This window comes from Ochotona princeps, chromosome 27 (genome assembly GCF_030435755.1).
Source record: "Ochotona princeps isolate mOchPri1 chromosome 27, mOchPri1.hap1, whole genome shotgun sequence".
In the NCBI taxonomy this organism is placed as follows: Eukaryota; Metazoa; Chordata; class Mammalia; order Lagomorpha; family Ochotonidae; genus Ochotona; species Ochotona princeps.
The window spans coordinates 16,666,178-16,681,801 of NC_080858.1; positions in this window are offsets into that span (position 1 = coordinate 16,666,178).

Consider the following 15,624-nt stretch of genomic DNA (forward strand, 5'->3'; position numbering starts at 1 on the left):
ATGCTGCATTTGCTTGATGGTGAAACTTGGTTGTGCAAGATGAAATTTAAGCAGAAGGCATTGATTGAGTGGATAGATGAGGCATTTGTTTAATTGTTCGGAGGTGAGAGTGAGGGAAAGATGGCTGGCAGTTGAAGCTCCTATAGTTTTGAACAGGTTTGTATCTTTGTTTGCGAATAAACCCACCGAAATGATGGAAGACATTTTTTCTTCCAATAGGCTCATGAATATCTTCAAAATTTTAAAATATGACATACTCGATTCTTCTTTGGCAACATATATTCTCTCCACCAACCCTCATTCTGGTTTTAAGAATTATAAAAACTCCCTTGAGGCAGATAATTTCTCTCCATGGAGATGCAAATGTCACAGGGAAGTAATTCTTGTTCATCACACAGATTGGTCTGCTTCTGCTTATACAAATGGATTTTAATCCTCAGCTGTGTGTTCCCCATGCTAAGAATGGAAGGCAGTGGTTCATTAGTTGCACACACTGAAGTAGCCTGGAGAGCTCTCACCTCCACCAATGTCTGGGTTCCCTGTGCTCTGTGCTGGGGAACCTGATTGTTGACTGGGTTTTGGGATGATTGTAGGTGTGCTTGGTAGGAAAGGGCATTGGACCTGGGTGATGGAGACCTCAGGATGCAATGTTGGTGACTAGTCTTGGGCTGCCTGTGTTGGAGTCCTGGTTCTACTCAAAATTTCAGCCTCTTGCTAATGGACATTCTACATAGCAGTGTGTAACATTTCAAGTAGTTTAGTCCCTGCCAGTCACATGAGACCTAGTTTGAGTTTATGGTTCCTAGGTTCTGTTTAGCCCTGATGGGTATTTTGGGAGTGAACCAACAGATGAGAGCTTTCTCTCACTATCATCTCTCCCTCCTGTCCCCCATAAACAGATTTCTAAAAAGGAATATAAATGGTGGGGTAGGCTTTTGGTGCACTAAGTCACCACTTGAGATGCCTGTATTCCATTTCCTAGTTCCTGATTCAAGCCCTGGATCCTCTATTTCATACCTAGTTTTCTAATAACAGGTACCCTGGGAGGCAACATATGATAATTTAAGTCTTTGAAGTTCAGGCCACCCATGTTTGAGATTGTGGACACTTCTATTGTGTCCATGGGCTCCTGCCTTTGCTCTGGACCAGGTGCTGCAAGCATTTGGCAAGTCAACCAGCAGATGGAAGATTTTCTCTCTGTGTTTCAAATTGAGTGGAAGAAAACAATGGCAAAAATAGGTAATTATATATATATAAAAATTATAATTATATATATATGTTATATGCACACATACATAAATTATATAGAAAGCTCACCAGGTGACTGTAATATGCGATTATGTCTGAGAACCACTGCTTTAAAACCACAAATATAATAACATCTCTTGTAAGAATGTTAGATGAATTGTCCTGTGACTGACTGGTTATCATCTGACAGTGCTGCTTATTTCTAAGCTTACAGAAAGTGTTTTGTTTGGGGTTCTAGTTTGCTTTTACATTTTCTGGTTGTTTTTCCTTGCTTTATTGATTAGTATTCATTCATTGCTTAGGTAAAGCTCTTCTCACATATATATGGTCCTTTGTGGCAATTCTTACTGTAGAATGATTCATTTCTCTTTGCAACATTTATCATTTTGCTTTAAATTTCTAAAATTGTCTCTACCATAGCATTGTCATCTTATATTTCTTATCACCTTGGAAACTGCTTTGAGTTTTAGACTGAAAAGACACACTGTGTGGTGAATGACATTTGTAAACACTTCAAACCCTAGTACAAACATGCTGGTTGGCCAACTGACCCACCACAGTAGTGGGTTGGCAGAGTAAAATAACCTTCCATAACCATTACCACCACCTGTTGGTGGCAGGAAAAAGCACTCAGATCTGTGGCAGAATTCCCTTGTATTTGATCTATGAAAGATCAAGTTGAATGTCAGTATGAGAAGGACGTTCACATGGGCTCAGGTGCAGGTGTCAGAAAACGAGTGCTGTCACAAGCAGCCCCTCCTGGAGTGGGAGAAAAATGGATGATGTGGACTGTGTGTGCCTAAGCCCTTTGGGTTTTTGATTCAGGTAGATGTTTTGAAATATCAGTGTCCTTAGCAAATTGTATTTTCTTTTGGCAGTGGTATTTTTGAGGACACAGTATTGTATTGAAAAATACTGGCATGGACATTTTTTTTCTGAATGTTTAAGTCCAAAATAAGAGCATACTTCTTTATAGAACACACAGTTGAAAATGATTTATTTTTCTTTTGCTTATGTGGGCTATATTGTGTGTCCTGATATATCCCTTTTCCCAGTAGTCAATACTGATTTTATGTTTCTCTATCTCTTACGAATCTTGAACATCAATTTAAAAATATGAAGCAAGATACAGACCAGAGACCTGGGCTGTCTTTCTCCTGGTGTATCCTAGGTGTCCTGAGGATGTTGACCATGTGACAAACACTTAGTATTTCATCTGTACTACTGTGTTTATTACTCTGAAGTACCCTGAAGTGTACTATTTATTTTTTATTTATTGTGTTTATTACTCTGAAGTGAGCTAAATGTGGATGTCTAATCTCCATCTTAGAGATAGGGTAGTTGAATCTCAGGTTAAAGAACATATTCAAATCTATGTAGTGAAAATTTTGACAGTTAGTTGCTGGCTCCTAAAAATACTCTAGAAAATAATATGACTCCGATGGATCTCCTATACTTCTCTTTTGTTTCCCTCATGTTCTGTTGCATAGTGTTGCCAGGGCAGGGAATATCTGACTGAATGGAGCCCAGCACTTGATCCATAATAAACTGTAGTGCAATGTCACAATAGAAGACCATCAGCAAGGATGTGAAATGGTGTAGTGCTTAGGCATAGCACTTAGAGGCTCCAATGACTACTGCTGCTTAGGATGGGTGAGGAAAGTTAAAGCTAGTAAGGCTGACTCCAGTGTGTCACTGAAATGATATTCACTCTGGCCGCTGCCTGCTTGTCCCCTCTTCCAACCCCTCCACATTGCTATCACACCAAAATATTCCAGATTATTTTCTTCTTCAGTGTTTTTTAAGGAAATGAGCAATGGTTTTCAGACAATTTCCTAAAAAAGCCCAAACAATGTCTAACTTGTTTTTGACCTGAAGAATTTTGAATGAAAGATAGACTGAAGAGGGAAAAGAAAAACGAAGGTCCTGCTGACTGGGAATTTGGAAGTTCTATCCCAAGGGGTCGGATGCCCAGGGTGGGTGGCTGCAGAGGAGTCTGGAGTAGGAACCTCATTGACTTAGAGGGTCAGAGCACCAGGACCCCTGACAGCTGTGCCATGGAATGTCCACAAGGAGGCAAGTGGAGTTCTCTGCTCTAAGAAGCAACTCTCAGACATTAAGCACCTCCAAATCTAAGACCAAGTTGGCTCTTTTTTTATAGCAAATGTTTGTCTTTAAGTACCGTTGCCATATTTTATAAATATAGAATGGGGACATGCAGGTTGACAATGATGAATTGATTATGGGGTAATGGGACAAAACATTTGAATGTGGACCCGATGCAGAAAATCTAAGATATGTATTGTGGCTACCTTTAAGGCTTGCATCAAACATCCAGAGGGTGAGAAATAAACCTTCTGAAGTGCTTCTAGGGGTAGGTAGCTGCCACTAGGATTTAACTTTGGAATTGTTGATCTTGTCATGAGTTACTTTGAATAAAATTCACTTTGTTCAGTGTTCTTGTGGAGGGTATATTACAGGGATCAGTTTCCATTATTCAAGGAGAGTTTTTCTTTTTTTTAACTGAAAGAGAACCATCAAATTTTATTCACTGGTTCACTTCGCAGGTGTCTACCAGAGTCAGGAACTCATTCCGGTGTCCTGGGTGAGTCACAGGAACTGAATCAGCATGCCACTGTCTCCTAGGGTCCGCATTTGTGGGAACCTGAATTGAGGAGCCAGAGCCATTAACTGAATGCAGGCATTCAGATGCAGAATGTGGGTATTTTCAATCCCAGCCTGAATGCCCACCCCTTCCAGGAGTTTTTATGTAGAATATACAGCACATTACAAAGACGTTGGCCAAAGGCAAAGCGGTTTTAGCACTTCAGCGCTTGGTTTCATAGTATATAGCTGTTTTTGTTTATGCCAATTAATGGAAAAATATTCATTAGTACTCTGCCTTCTCAGTTAGGAATTATGCCTTCAGCTATGGTGGAATGAAGTAGGGGGGTTAGTGGAATAGAGCCACGAAAAGCTCAGAATTACCTCAGATCAAAACTGATTTTATCCATGACTTCTTCAATATTAGAATGCAGGATTAAGCAGCCAGCCCCTGCCTCCAAACCTTTGATGTGGTGCCCACTTGGTGGAGATCGTCATCTATTGGTCTTAAGGCTGTGGGAGATTAAATCATGTAGGACATAGCCAGTGCTCCACTCAGTGCCAGCCTCACATTTGGCAGATTGAGCCAAAGCTTGTATGGACTTGAGAAAGTGAGAAGGATTCATGGTGCACAGAAAGGACAGGTATGGAGACCAAAGAAAAAGAGGGTTCAGGTGATAATCTGGGGGAGGTCTCTGAAGTGCAGAGTGGGGCTCTTAGAAGCAGAAGTGGTATGGAACCTGGCTGTGGCAAAAATGGACATGCTCAGTTAAAGGAGAGTCCTAACCAGGAAAATTCTGCTAGTCACTTGTAAGAGGAGACTGTTTTGAATAGGAGCAGAGAATATGTAAAAATTTATGAGGTATTTTTTGTCAGTCCCTCACCTGAGTACAAAGTTCATTTTCCCCAGGATCCTGGTTTTAGAATGTCTGCCTCAATCCAAATAATGAACTAAAGCTAGTTGCATTTTCATTTTTTTTTCTGGGAGGCTTCTGCACTGATTGGCTGAAATATTTCTTGAATTCTCAGATTGTAGCTTGAGGAAGTGAAGTCACTGATCCACTGTGTTGCAACTCACAGTGAGCAATGGGAGTGGAATTCAAATCTTCAATATCTATTTGGAAGCTCCTTCTTTCTGTTCTGTAATTCCACTTCACAAAACACTGAGCTGAGAATTATAAATCATGAATTTTAGTCTTTATTCTGACAAGCCTTGAAATTTCAGCCATTCAAATCTCTTATGATGGGGCCAGCATTTTAGCATAGCAAGTTAAGCCATGGCTTGTGGTGCTCACATCCCACATCACAGCGCTGGTTCAAATCCAAATTCCATCCAACTTCCGGCGAATGTGCCTGGGGAGACAGCAGAAACTGACCCAAGTGTTTGGGCCTCTGCTACCCTCCTGGGAGACTCAGATGAAGTTTCTGGCTCCTGGCTTCAGATGGACCCAGACCTGGCTTTTGGAGCCATTTGGGGCAAGATCTTCTTCTCTGTGTATCACTCTGCCTTTCAAATAAATAAATCATGGAAAAAAAATCACTTACGCTCTATGATGCTCAGTGTACCATTTATATAAGATATATAGTTGGTTTCTACCCTACAGGAAGAAAAATATAAATTTACAATGCTATGAAGTTAAACCACATGTTACTAGATATGAAAGTCTCCATTACACAGCTACTATACATCCCCTTAAAAGCCATGAAACAAAATCATATTTGAATTCAGCAAAATCAACAACAGGAAGAAAAAAGAAATTAACAACACCATAAATGTAACTGACTTTTAAAAGTGAATAAAGAAATATTAAAGGGTTAGGGTCTGGACATAGATCGGTTGATCAGAGTGAATAGTAGTTAAACCTTTCCTCACTCATTTCTCAGTAAAGGACATGTGAAAATAATATAATGTGGAGTCTCTTGCTATGATTTTTTTCTTACCTGAATTACTCAGAGAAGTTGCTACTCTGAGTAATGTTCTTATTTTTTTTCTGTGTAGGGAGTCACATTTTGAAATCTAACAGGGGCTAGAAAGATGGTCCCTATTTGTTTATGTAAGAAAATTTTAAGGGAAGAGTGACAGAGAAAGATCTCACATCCACTGGTTTATTCCCAAACATCTGCAACAGACAGGGTTCAGCCAGGTGAAGCTGAGATCTCCATCTTGGTCTGTTATATGGGGTAGGGAACCAAGTAGTCAAGCTATCTTTATGTGCTTTCTTAGGTATGTTAACAGGGAGTAAAATCAGAAGTTGAGCAGGTAGGGCTTGAACCAGTGTTTGCAGGGCTGCTGGTGTTGTAGACAGCAGTTTAATTTGCTATGTAGCAATGTTGATCCCTCTCTGTTTTTGATTCTGTCTTATTCTCTTCCCTCAAACCCTGCCCTCCCCTCCTTTTCCTATTCTTTCCCTGCAATGACAATTCATTTGAAGAGTAGATGAACCTGCAGTGGGGCCTGATGTTGTGAGTAGGTCAGTGCCTTGTCTTTGTCATGCAAACCGATGTACCTCGTGTAGTCTCGAAGCCCATATGTCCCATGCCTTACTCTGCTTCTTTCCTACTTTCTGTTGTGCATCCCAGGATCTGGTTTAAAAGAAATTGGCCTCTTGAAAACCCAGGCACATGTTAAATGCCTATAAAATTTGAAAGCCCCAAAATGTGTTAGGCATTCACAGAAATAAAGGTGATTGGTGCCATAAAATAACACATGTGCCATCAGTTCTCACACATCCTGGATGAAAGAGAGGCTGTGTCTAGGAATGCAGTGGCGTTACAAGTGGACAGTACAAGCTTCGAATTCAATAGCCCTGATCCCTGCTCATTCGTAGCCACGTAGTCATAGCTGTCCTGTCCAGTCTCTGGACTTCTCTTATCTGCACAATGGGGATGAACATGTTTAGCTGTTGGCATTTGGCATTGTGGTGAAGATGCCACATAGGATGCCCATATTCCACATCAAAGTACCTAGGCAGGTTCAGGCCCTGGCTCTGGCTCTTGATCCCAGCTTCTTGCCCACGCACAAGCTGGGAAGCCATGAATGATGGTTCAAATATTTGGGTTCCTTTACTCATCTGGAAGATGCAGATTGTTTTCCTAGCTTTTAATTTTGGCCTGCCACACCTGTGGCTATTGTGGGCAAAGAGAGTGTCCTTTCTTTCTAACAAATAGCACCAAATAAATGTTAAAGCAGAAACACCTAGTTCATGGTGGGCGGTAAGCCTTATGAAAATTCTACCCAGTGTTTATTGAACAACCAGCACTCGGAATGTGCTGTCTTGTATTTTCATCTATGAGGCTTTCCTAAACCGCTTGAGGAATATGGGATCCCTATTTCCCTCCATTAACTCAAAACGAAGCACACGGGAAGTGAATATCCTGCACCCCAGAGCTTGAGAGTAAGCAGCAGCTCAGCGGGTTCTGCCTTCACGGTGATGCAATTGTTCACTGTGGCAGCATCCTGGTTTATCAGAATTGCAAAACAGAGGCATTGATTTCCATAAACTGATACACACAGGATATAAACAATAAAGATAAGCACATTAAAAAAGAATTAACAGAATAAAATCATATTTGAATTCAGTGGATTTAGACGTATTGATAATATAAGAAAAGTGAGTTATTAAATACAGAAACTTAAAGGTACTAGTTAGCAAGTGTCAATCTAGATACAGGAGAACAGTTAATTTACCAAATACAACTAGCTAATTTTTATTTGGTTACACTCACATTGCTGTAACACTCCCTTGGATTGTGATTTATACCCCACAGGTGCATTTCTGTTCTGTTATTCTTTTTGCTTTATTTTGTATTTTATTCAAAATCATGTTCTTACTCTCTAGTGGTCCATCGTGCAGGAGAGTAATACTGAAGACTGTTTCACCTTTTCTGGGATAAAAAAAAACTTTTATTGCTCTACTTTAGCTTCTATGGGTGAAGAAGCCCTGGTTATCATAAATAATGATATTTTGGTGAAAAAGTCTCTTTTGGGGATTCCTAGCAGATGCTCAGAAATGTATGAGGACTTTTTGGATGGCATAATGACGTGTGTGTGTGTGTACTCCAAGCACTAATAACCTGGAGAAAATGTGTATTACATGTCCTGCTGTGTCTGTTTTAGAGCCAGTCAGGAGTTTTTCTGTGCAGGGTGGGCATTTATGATGTCACTTTGGACGCCACCATCTCATGTGGCAATGCACAGAATACAACTGTGCTCTGATTGCTACTTTCTGCTACTGTAGATCCTAGAAGGCTGCAGGTCATGGTCCAAGTAGTTGAACCCTGCCACCCACATAGGAGAACCACTCCCTGGGTATTTGGGGAGTGAACCAGGGGAAAGAGGGCTTTCTGTCTGCTGTTTGTCTCTCTCTGCTTCTCAAATAAAAATATTTAAGAATAGCCTTACCCCAAACATCAATTATGCCTCTATTGGAAAAACATCTCTGTAGTCCATCATATGCAAAAATCACTGTCCTATCAATAAGCAAGCAGACATTAAAAAAATTCCTTGGTCCTTATTCTCCCTCCCTTTATCCTTTTTTACATAACTCAGCTGCTTAAAGACAGCCTGGTCTCAACATTTTCACTTCCTTGTCTCTTTGTCTAAGACTCCAAACCCAATGGGCTTTCAGGCATTTCTCAGTCTTCTGCAGTAGAGAGCACTGTTGATTCTCTTAGTGCTAGTCACAAAATTGGGATGACAAAAGCGATTTGATTTGTTACAGTTTTGGCGGTGGCAGCAATGAGAATGAGTAGAATTTAGAACATGGGTGGGTCATATCCATGGAAATTTCTAGCCAGCAGTTCAACTTGGATGACAAACTAAAGTGAGGGATTTGGCTTGGGCACACAGATGGAAGCAGAAATAGGAAAGTGGAAATTGTGATGGCTCAGATGGCTCACAGTGAGGTGTACCACAATGGAGGAATAGCCAGAGGTGCTTTTGATAAAACAGCAGTTATTAAAGAGATGAATAACAGAGTGGGCCCACATTGTGTTGCAGCAGATTCAGTTACCACCTGCTATACCAGCATCCCACATCAGAATACTTACTGGTTAGGGTTCTGCCACTCTATTTTTTAAGAGTTAATCATTTTTATTGAGAAGACAGATTTACAGAGAGAAGGAAAGACAGAGATGTACCATCTGTTGGTTCATTCCCCAAGTGGCCGCAATGACTGGACCTAAGCTGATTCAAAACCAGGAGCTTATTCTGGATCTCCCATGAGGGTACAGGTTCCCAAGACACTGGGCTATCCTCTCTTGCTTTCCCAGGCCGCAAGCAGGAAGCTGGATGGGACGTGTAGCAGCTGGGACACAAACAGGTGTCCATACTGGATCCTGTCAGATAGAAGGAGAGGATTTAGCCACTAGGCTATCTCACTGGGCCCTGGACACTCTACTTCTCCCATCCAAGTACTAACCAGGCCCTACCCTGCTTAGCTTCCGAGATCAGATGAGACCAGGCACATTCAGGGTGGTATGGCTGTGACTTTCTACTTCTGATCAAGCTCCCTGAGAAAGTAGCCAAAGATGGTGCAAATGTGGGTTCTTTGCCACCTGTGTGAGTGACCCAGATGGGATTCCAGGCTTTTGTCTTCAGTCTGGCATTTGGGGAGTGAGCCAATAAGTGGAAAATTCTCTTTTTCTTTCTCTGCCTCTGCCTCCTTGGCTTCCCCCTTCCTTTACTAAAATACAATTGAAATAATTCTGTAGAAGGACAAGAAGATAGAGACACTTGTAAAAACCAGAAGAGTTCTACAAATCTAGGAATTATCCGATTTGGTCATTCCCCTCCCTCAGATCGTAATGAGCCTGATCCACCTTCTCACATCTTCCCCGGTAGTTCACCTCTCCTGCTCCCTGCACCTGCTCTCATGGCTGGCATCCATTTTCTGTTGAATGCACTGGCATGTGGAAGTTTAACCTGTGGCTTTTTAGAAACTCAACTCTGATGATTGCATTTTCCCTGAAGATTGCATTGATTCACCAGCTGTGCGGTTCACAGCTTCCTCTGTGGTGGGGTCCCAGACCACCTCTGTGGTTGCTCTTCACTGCCCCAGCCTGGGACAAGGATGTTGAGCCATTCTCAGTTCTCCCCAGCTCCCCGATGGTCCTGGAAATTTGACATCTCTGGGCCTGTGTGCCACCTCCACTCCCTGGAATATCATCTTTGTTGTCCCCACGGAAACACCTTTCCTGTAGAAATGCCACCACTGCCCTGGACTCCTCACAGAATTGACTGTTTTTTTTTGTTTATTTTTTTGCTATATTCATGCTTTAAAAGTCATCTGTCTTTGTTACATGTTGGTCTCCCTTGCTCTCTAGTGGGCTCCTTGTACAGGGCTGGACTTTACTACATTTTGTATTCACAGCACACACCATGGTGCATGGTACATGACTACTAACCTCATTAAATAATAGACACTCATAAAACTGCGCATCCTGTGTCCGCACTGCAGTGGATTGAAGCTTGATCCTCCAGAAGTTGTGGGCATATCCTAACCTCTAGAACATGTAAAAGTGACCTGATTTGGAAAGAGGAATCTTTGTAGATGTAATTAAGGATCTCATCATGAGATCATCTTGAATTATTCAGGTGGGTCCTAAATTCAGTGACAGTTGTCCTTATAAGAGACTGAAGATGAGAGGATGCAGACACACAGAAGGTCACGGAAAGAGGCAGAGGCTGGAATTACTGAGCCATTAGCCAAAAAAGCCAGTGGAAGAGGCCAGGCAGGAATCCTGCTCAGGGTCTTCAGAGAGACCCTGCCAATGGCTGTGGTCTCTGGAACCGTGAGAGCACATTTCTGTTGTTTACTTTCTTTAAAAGCAGAGTTCTGGAGGGAGAAGGAAAAACAGGTTTTTCATGCACTGCTTCACTTTTAAATGGTCGCAATAATGCAGCTGGGTAGGCCAGAGTCAGGAGCCTGAAATTCAATCCAGGTCTGCCATGTGAGTAGCAGGACCCCCAGAAGTTGGGCCACGTTCCGCAGCTTTAGCAGGGAGCTGGATCCGATGCAGAGCCTCCAGTATGCTGATGACCACGAAGGATGCCAGCAGCACAAGCAACAGCTTGACCTGGCACACCAAGATTTCAGCCTCATTTCTATTACTTCACCAAGTATATGGGCATTTGTTGCAATCCTAGAAAACGAATGCACACCCTAGTTAACATGGGGGTCTTCCTGACTTATTAACTGTGTGACTTTCTGCAAATTGCTTAAAATCCCTGAGCCTTCTGTTTATCATCTCTGAAACAGGTAATAAAAAACAGACCCTGTTTCTTCAAATTGTTAAAACAGGTTGTTAGAAGTGCTTTAGGGAGGCCTGGCAAAAAGTAAGGATTTTTAAGTGTAGGTATATGAGTGGGATTTAGTATATTTCCATTGAGACCAGTAGAGACACAAGCCATCAGTGGTGGGATCTGAACTCTTCTAGACATGTGTGCACTGCTGACTGAGCCATGCCTAGTCAACAGGAGTGCTGGGAGGATGAGGTCTGGGTGTGCGTCGTTCCCCTTAGCTGTCCTGCTCCTGAGGCCCCTTGTAGAACCGTGGGGTGGTGAAATCTGTCTTTTAGCTCCGGTGCGTCCTGCTGTGTGCTGAGCTGTCTAGTTGCCTTTATGCTTGTGTGCATGCAGGTGAGCATCTGTGTGTCTGTGTATGTTGTTGTTGTTGTGTGTGTGTGTGTATGTTTTCCCTTTTGAAGGCAGAGTGTCAGGAGCAGAGAGGGACATTGCTCTAGTTACTTAGCAGACATTTGCAATAGCCAGAAAACTAGGCCAGGTTGAAGCCAAGAGCCAGGAACTTCACCCTGGTCTCCTACATGAGTGGCAGGGGCCCAAGCACTTAGACCATCTACTGCTTTCTCAGGTGCATTCGCAGGGAGCTGGATTGGAAACAGAGCATCCAGTCCCAGAACCAGTGCTGTGATGTGGGATGTCAGTGTTGTAGGCAATGGCATAAATTGCTGTACCGCAGTGGTGGCCCCTGTGTATATTTTCCAGTGTGATTGCTGATACACTTGTAAGGGCCCAGCTAGCACCTCTCACCTAGAGCTGGCTTCCTGACCCATGCTCCTCCTGCCCTCACACATTTATTCTCTATCTCAAATCAAGATGGCTGCTTCTGTTCTCATTACTCTCTTTTATGTCATTCTTTTCATAGTCCTGATTTGAACCATAATTACTCCTAGTGTTATTTTATTAGCTCTCTGTTCTACTAGACTATGAACCTGCCGGGGAAGGAACCCTGTCTTATATATCTCTTTATTCCCTGAGCCTAACTTATAGCTAGGTGTATAATAAACCCTTAGTACACATTTAGTAATGTATGGATGAATTAATTACTAAGGGGCAGCAGATGTCACTTATAATTAAGAGAAAAGTATTTTAAACCCAAATGAAAATGGATGACAGCATTAATCTCTATGGATGATGGCAAACATATTCCTTATCTCTAGGCTGCTGTATCCAGTACACACTCTGTCTCCTTTCATCTGGTCAGACACCAACAATCAACTTGGCATTCACATCTAGAGTGCTGTCATTCACATCCATTTCGGTTCTAGAAGGGAAGAGGCTGCTTTAGGTTGTGGATGCCATCGGAAGTAGCCAAACAATTTTTTATCATAACAGTATTTGCATGTTGGAGACCATGTTGCCCTTACTGGCACTCTGTCCAAGGAGGAAAAAGAAGAAAAGCCATTTGTGAAAGTTTTGAAAGATAAACGTGTATGGCTCATTCTAATCAACATGGCATCATTGAACTACATTTACTCAATGAGAGTCATCTCTAAAGATTACAACAGGAAATTTTGAAACTTCTTGTAGCAAATAACTTCCTTATTCATTCAAAAAATATCTTTTTAAAGTATCTGCTGGGTGTCAGGAACTGCCCAAGGTCCTGGTGATATAGTCAGTAAGAGAGATGTGTCCTCATGAAGCACTAGTTGTCAATAAACAGAAAATAGTGATAAATGCTTTCATGAAAACAGGAAGAAGAGGTATTGTGGTCTTAGTCTATTATATTTAGGCCTCAAAGGACACAACTCCTGAGATTTGTATGGTAGGAAAAATTGGAACACGTGAAGATCTCCAAAGTGGAGTTTTGGCAGACAGCAGCAGGTGTGAAGGGCCCTGAGCTGGGAACATGTTCTGTTGTCTTTGTTTCTTTGTGATGAGCAGTAGGTATTGTGGAGATAGAAGAAGTTCTCTGGGGCCAGACTGTGTAGAATCTGGGAATAGTCTTGGCAAGGAGCTGGGTCTTTTTTGCCTTATTCTAGATGGACAAGAAGAAGGCTGTAACAGAACGTTTCAGAGGATGGGGTTGTAGACCTTGGAGTCTTTCCTAGTCCATTTTGTGTTGCTGTAATACTCAGAGCTGGAGAAAGTATAAAGAAAGTAGGTTCACTTAGCTCATCATGCTGCATGTAGAGAAGGTGAAGATCTTGATGCCAGCATCTGTTCAGCTTCTGGTAAGGATATCGTGGCATGTCACAGTGTGTCAGAAGCAGAAGAGAAAGCCAGCGCATGCAGAAATGCAGGGGAAAACAGAGAAGGCTGACTTGCATTGTAACAACCTGAGCTTGCAGTAAGCAATCTATTCGTATAATTACATGACTTCTTTTTTTTTTTTTCAACAATTCAGGTGCAGAACAGTTTTAAGGAGGGGTGTGCAGAGAAATCTTCAATGCCCTAGTGAGGAGTAACTAATCTGTGTGTACATGACTTATTCTTGAGAGACCTGTCCCAATCTCTTGAGAAAGATATTAATCCATTCACTGGGATAGTTCCACCCCTTCAGGGTTCTACCACATATCAATACCACTGTCTTCAGGACCACACATGAACCTTAGGGAAACACAGCATATACAAACCTTTGCAGAACCATTTAGAGTTTTGGCTTCGCCCTTCAGAAGCCTGATGACTTCCCACCTTGTGTGGAATCTGTGATCTTAATGCATGTGTCTATTGCTTGAATACTCATTAATCTAAAACAACTATCCTGAGGATTAAATACCTTTGAAGTCATTTGTTTCTCTGCCAAGTACATATCTGATTTTGAGTCAATGGAAGTGATTATCATTTCTACTAGGACTTAAATATATACTTCTCTTATCTATGGATATTGTGGCAGTTTTCATTGTCTTTAAATGTGTTTCCAAAATACCAAAGCAATAGGAAGGTGGAAGCATCATGGTTGTCTTCACTAAAGAAACAGTTACCTCACCTTCTGAGTTCTTAGTATCCCCATGTGTTAATGTCCTTAGCTGATGCCTGAGTTTTATTGCATACAGTTATAGCCAGCTACTACTTCCCCTCCTCCCAAGTGGGGATTAGGGCAATGAAATGGACCTCCTTGAGCATGGACAGCAGCAGGGAACTTTCATTGAGCTTTGTGGGTGTTGAGAGGGAGAGGTGGTGCAGTGACACAGTTGGCCAGGGTGGCCTGCCTGGAACTGAGGATCTCTGGTCCATCCCCAAGTCCTCATGGTCCGCCACCAATGTGTCTTTGATGCATTCTGTTGTCTTAGCAACATGTCTAGAGTTGTAGGGAGCAAAAGCTTTTAACCTTTCAGTATCACGTTGCTAGGACAACAGACTTCATGGGAAAGCAGGCCTCACTGTAATGCTGCCTGCTGTTGCCACACATCCCTTGCCGCCTCCTGCTGCTGCCCACTCTTCTTCTGCTGCATCCATTTGCACATCTCTGCTTATTGTGCCTTTATGGATCCACTCTCTGTTTACTCCTTCCAATTCCCATTGCTTTTGGTTATTTTAATTGCTCCTGTGTTCTTGTAGTTCATATACAAACAAATGTAAGTGGGAAAGAAGGAGTTAAGAAAACACCAACATATAGTTTAAACTGGCATCTGATAGTGGTTCTTTTTTTTAATATTTGTTGTATATATTTGAATGGCAGAGTTAAAGACAGAGGGAGGACAGCAAGAGAAGTCTTCCATACTGTGGCTCACTCTCCAAATGGCTGCAGTGTCTGGAACTGGGCAGGTCAGAAGTTAGAAGTAAGCAGCTTTTCCCAGGTCTTTCATACACATGAGCCATCTTCTGCTGCTTTCCCAGGCACATTTTCAGAAAGGTAGATCAGCAGTGGAACATCCAGGACTCAAACCTAGAACCCACATGGGATGCACGTATCTCAGGTGATGGCTTTATTGATTACACCACAGCACCAGCCCCTGATAGTCAGCCTTGAACTGACTGAACCTTGGACTTACCAGAGGATTTATTGCATTTCATTATTATTTTAATATAGATTCTTTAGCTCACACCTAGTGATTTTGGGACAAAGCCTCACTAATTGTTATTTCTGTGCAATTCCTCCAAGGATTCCTGAGATATCAGCCAAATCTCCAGCCCAGTGGTGGTAGAACACATTATGATGATGGATAAGGATGTGTCTGTTGAGCTTTCTTTGTATGAGCCTCAGTGCAGTGTGCATGTGTGACTACTTAATAGACATTAAAGAGGAGGAAAAAGTGTTGGCAACAGATGGGAAGACACTATACACATGAGAGGGAAAGGGAAATGAACCAAGTGAAGAAACACTGAAAAGTATAACAAGCAATAGGACTGGAAATGAGGAAAGTTGGTCTTCAGGTGTCAGGTTTGGCAACATTTGTCTGATTTTTCAGGTGTAGTCTGACTGTGCAAGGTCTTGGTGTATATCTGGTTGCATTGTTCTCTTTGCTATGTCTTGAAACCTGGATTGTCTCTGGTTAGTAGGAGACTGGGATGGGCTAGATCTAGAATTT